The sequence below is a fragment of the Lycium barbarum genome, chromosome 2 (assembly GCF_019175385.1).
Source record: "Lycium barbarum isolate Lr01 chromosome 2, ASM1917538v2, whole genome shotgun sequence".
NCBI classification, from domain to species: domain Eukaryota; kingdom Viridiplantae; phylum Streptophyta; class Magnoliopsida; order Solanales; family Solanaceae; genus Lycium; species Lycium barbarum.
In genome coordinates this window covers 85,288,954-85,294,277 of record NC_083338.1, presented here as the reverse complement: position 1 = coordinate 85,294,277, position 5,324 = coordinate 85,288,954, and the positions used below count along the sequence as shown (strand labels likewise).

The following is a 5,324-nucleotide window of genomic DNA, read 5'->3' as shown; positions in this document are numbered from 1 at the left end:
ATCACAAGTCGTTGGATTTATCGGGTCCATGGAATGTAATTGATTCTGGATCATTTATGCCTCAGATTTGTTCCTGAAGAACAATAATGTTAAGAAGGATTATGATGTTAATTTCATATCCCTTAATGGTTAAATGAGAATTTGCCAATATATATATATTCACCAGACGTGGCAATATTTCCTATGCATTGTTGTGGCTAATATTGATGACGTGTTAGAGGAAAATTCCCTACTTAATATGTATACCTCAATTTACTCCCGAAGTAGCAATATCTTAAAAGAGGTTATAAGCTATCGCGATTTGATATGCGTAAGGCACGTTCAAATAATTATGTTTTATTCCCGAAGAATGAAAACTTTTGATAAATGTTGCAAATACAGATCCATTCTCTGAAGTGAATGTGATAGTATGTAGTAAAGTTTATAAATATGAACGTGCATTAGATTGTGAAAATATCATGATTCATCTCCAGAAGAGGTAGAATAATTGAGAAGAAATATTCTAAAGCAATGTCTTCTTGTGTTTGAGCAAATTAACGAATTATTGTTGAACGTCGTATTTCAAGCACATTTGAATAAACGAGTTTCATCCCTTGAAGTGAACGGAGAAATATCACAAACTATCTCCTGTCGAGATAAAATACAATTCTACAAGAAAAACGATCATTAGTGACGAGAAATCTGGTCCCTAAAAGTGTGATTCTCATCCCTAAAAGTCAATAGCGACTAGTAAAATCTGGTCGCCAGCCGCCGCTAAAGGTCAATAGCGACGAGATCGAGAAACTGCTCCTTAAAACGTTTTTGCCACTGGTAATATTCTGGTCCCTAAAAGTGTTTTAGGGACCATAAACCTGGTCCCTACCAATTGTTTTTCTGGTCTCTAAGCATAAATCAAAGGGCCGCTACAATATTTTAGCTACCAGTTTTACTGGTCCTAAAAACTTCTTAAAATCTGGTCTTCAACGAGTCTTTTTCAGTCATTTATATGTGAATTATAAAGATATAAATATAGAAAACCACATGCACATAAACAAAAAGATGAATAAAAATCATACTTTCTTATACAAATACGCATATGCATGCATATCATAATTGATAATTAATCACCAAAAATGTAATATCTCACTATTAAACGTATAGCCATGATGCATCAGTCATGGTAACATTTACACAAGCTCCTAGCAAAATGTTTTTTTTTCTTGACAACCCTAGCAAAATGGTAATGAATTCGTCGAGAGGTATGAAGTCTTCAAAACTTGCATCTAGACTTGTAAGCTCAACTCTTGAAACCCTGTTAAAAAAAAAGTAGATTTTGTTAAGTAATTGAAAAATAACAACAACAAGACGAACACTTGAATCTTGCATATATAGTTGTTATTGCAAAATCTCCGCAAGGTTATCAATATTATAAAAAATCTATTATGGCATAACAACTCGAATTTGAAAGCTCAACACAATATTTTTCTCCCATCCCAAAGCATATGTAATTGCATACAATGAAAGTGCTTAAACATTAGCATCATACAACCTTTTATCAGCCATAAAAACATAAATTTGCTCTTGGAAGAAATGTTTTAAAATGTATCATCAGACAATAGACACTACGTAAAGGCAAACACCTCATAAACATTTACCAATTTAAAGACAAACTTTGTAACTGCAACTTGATAGCTTAGAGGATATGTCCAAGTTCAGAACTATCACAAAACACTCAAAACTTTCGAACTGTGTCCTAAAAATGAAGAGATCTCAAATTCCAACCATAAATATCATATGTATGAGTATGATCCTAATCAATATTTCTTAAATAACATTATACCAAGATAAGTACTTTTTAGTCAAACAATACTAAAGTAACACTGATCAAAATGCAGTGCATCGAAAAAGAACTAACATGGTAATAAGCATATCGTTTAAAAAACATGCTCAGCTATGTGGATTATTCATCAATCTGTAGCTAGAAAGTTTCTATCAAAAATCTTCAAAGACGGGAGCATTTTATCAAACTACTAAGACACACAACTTTGCACTTTAAAGAAATAAAGTATTTCAATTCAAATATATCCTGTTAATTTTACTGTTGTAATAGAGTAACAGAAGGTTAAACAAATAATCAAACAGAAAAGAACCTCAGCAGAAAAACTCTAAATTTACATTTGTCGTATCAACTAATTGAAGTTGAAACAGAATAAGTAAAACAAACCTAATTAAGACTAGTCAACTGCTTTACGTTCATGGGAATTGAAATGAAGTGCTTCATAAAATAATGAGAGCCGAACTCCAAAGGAGGACACGGGAACCTAACATACGAATGAAGACAAAAAACCTGAAAATGCATAAAGCAGAAGTGTTGTAATAAGGGATGTATCCTACTCCAAAATAAATCCTCAAAATTATTTAATATAGAAACTTAAAACTACAGAAAAATAATTGAAATCGACTCAAAAGAATCATCGATATTATTTTTAAGATTATTTACCAAAGTTCCATCTCCTTGTCAACCGAGCTTCCAATTGGGGTGCAAAGCCCAAAAAGATTTTACATCAGCAAAGAGGGAAGAAATAGCCTATTTATCATTGTGCATGTTAAAGTCCTCAAATCAGATCTATAATGGCCACATATATCAACATCAGTTAAACATTTCATCACGAGACAAATAGGAGCTAAAGTCCAAGAAGTGCCAATTAAATTGACTTGTTAATCTTTTCTAGCTAAACCTATCCATATTCTATCTATACATTATTCGCCTAATACTCATACAGTATATCGTTTTCTTGTGATAAAGAATGTTGTTTTAATGAGAATAAATTGCGTTATACTGATGTTTAAGAAATGGTGAAGTAGCTTATTTTGCAAACTCAAAGGCAAAACACTATTAAGTGAGGAAATCAAAAAACAAATTGTTGAACATAAGTTTTGTACATATTTTGGCATAAGTGCATAACTCTCTTTTCTTTCTTCCTTTCCTAAGCAGGTGGAGTCTAGGCATTAATTAGTAGCTAGATGCATTTGAATAGCTAATGACTAAGCAATTTTAATAAATAACTTCCACAACAGTGCATTTTTATGCTCTATTTTATGAGGAAAAAAATGTATATCTAGGTAAACAGTAGATGAAATTGTATAAAGCATGTTCACTGTAGTTTTAACACATTCAGAATATGAACACATTCTAACAAAGTTCTTCAGATTTAGTGAACTTGTAGAGAGAAAACTGGTTCTTGCACTATTCTCATTGTCTTTGTATTATTCGATTTTGCGCGATTAGGTTGTACATTTTCGTGCATCAGTACAATAGAAGGAAGGAAGGAAGGGTATAAGTACTTACCGATTAATAATATCTATTCAAGATCCTTGACTTTGAGGATTTCCGTTACTATAGAAAACTGGTTCTTGCACTTCTGTAGGAAGCTTTCTCTGTAACAACATGCACTTAAAAAAGGCCTTATACAGAAGGTGTTTCATCTTAGTCATTCTAACAAGAGATCGATTTTGACACTAATTAATAAGGTTTTGTGCATTCAGGCATATAAATTTTTCATTAGAGCAATCCCAACCTCCTAGCCATCTTTTGACACCAAATGAATTTTAATCCATCTACCTATACTGCAACAGATCTGACAATGTAGTGAGTCAAGTACAGCCTTAAGATTACTCATCTATATTTTTGAAGAATGTATTTCCCTTTCCTAATACAATAGGTCAAATTTGGTTGAAGGATCTTTTTTTGTCGTTCTATCTAACTCTAGATTAATAAGAACTCAAACTTATTTTACTATAATAACTATTTTGATCAGCTTTAGTATTTTTTATAAGTTTTGAGGATGGTCTCTCACAATCCGAAGAACAAAATTGCTCGCACTTGCATTCAAAAGGACATATCAGGAGAGAAAAAATACTTTGAATGCAACTAAATCTTACCCCAGCCACCATTTCTTTTCTTTATTAGTTACCTACATTTCTTCACGAACAAAACAACTAGAAGGAATGTCAGTAGATCTCCAAGAAAATTGAATTGAATTCGCATAAGAACCTTAAAACGCCCTAAAAATTGAAGCTTTCGATCAAAGGAGCAAGCAAGAACAAGGAATTACAATCCAGATTAAATGACTTCCACAAAGATCTAGAGACCTTCCAAGATAATTAAATTCACCAAAAATGGCTGATACCGAGAATCAGAAACACGCAAGAATTCACTAACCCAGATCTTTTATTTCAAATCACAAAACACCCACTAACTCAAATTCTCCAAACACCATAAACTACAATCACATTAGATCGCTTTATCAAATAACAAGCATCATCACTTATAAAACAAATAGAAAAAGAACATATGAATACATCTTAAAAGGGAACTTATGAATTGGATAAGAAGACAGGAGCATACCTGATACAGGGGGCTTGAATTTTTCATCCTCCTTACGCTCCAAGCCCCAACTTTAAACCTAACCCTAGCCACCATCCTCAACTCAAGCCCAATACTCCACTTTAAGCTCTTACACCAAAACAATCATTATTCAGTAGAATTGGTACAAAATATTATCACTTTATACACTCAATATTCACTAAAATAAGAAATTTCTTGTCGTCAACAGAAAAAGAAGAAGATAAGAGGTACAAACCTATTCAGATTGGCAACTCTTATCATTGTCGGTTTGTGAGTCTTCACCCATTACAAATAGACGTCGTCATGAGTCATCCGCTTTCAGAGAGAAATTTGGAAGAGTCAATTGTTAGAAATTTTACATGCTTTGGAGAGAAATTTGACATACAGAGCTTAGGGTTTATTTTGGGGAAAAAACGAGAGACAAGGAGAGAAGGGAGCATTGGGGTATTAATTAATTAAGACAAGTAGAATATTTTATATGGCTTATTAGGACGAGATATTTATCTTTTCAGCGATTAGATTTGGGCCCTTCGTTAATTTAGATACTAATTAGGATCAGAAAAAAAAACTTGTCCCCATATGTATACATTTAGGGACTAGATTTTTAACCCGTCGTTAAATGTTGGTCTCTAATAAGCCTTTTTCTTGTAGTGATGCAAGTAATATACATGTTAATTTTGTGGTATGAAATTAAGACATTGCAACACGTACCTGTCGTACATAGAAACATCTTGAATAATTTTATTAAAGTATCATTTTAAAGAAAAAGGAAGCAGAATAAAATGATTTCTACTATAACCAAGTTGATACATTATGGTTAGTTGTTGATTTCCTCGAAGGAAATAACAATTAATGTATTTTCCCCTGAAGGAATTAATAACTGTGTGGTTGCCTCTTTGATACAAAATATTCAGATTTTAATGATGAATCTCCCTGA

General features: G+C 32.5%; 1 long non-coding RNA gene across 4 annotated transcripts; it reads right to left on the bottom strand.

The window, feature by feature from the left end:
- Positions 1-1,021: 1,021 nt before the first annotated feature.
- Positions 1,022-4,901, bottom strand: LOC132626596 (uncharacterized). 4 transcript variants are annotated; one of them, XR_009577509.1, is made up of 5 exons: positions 4,388-4,901; positions 3,329-3,417; positions 2,480-2,605; positions 2,204-2,326; positions 1,022-1,291 (listed from the first exon to the last, which is right to left on the bottom strand). It is a non-coding gene; the product is annotated as an uncharacterized LOC132626596 (long non-coding RNA). The 4 variants fall into 4 exon arrangements; XR_009577510.1 differs by lacking the exon at positions 3,329-3,417 and having other exon boundaries at positions 4,388-4,898; XR_009577508.1 differs by lacking the exons at positions 2,480-2,605; positions 3,329-3,417 and having other exon boundaries at positions 4,388-4,495; positions 4,623-4,881.
- Between the last annotated feature and the right edge of the window lie 423 nt (positions 4,902-5,324).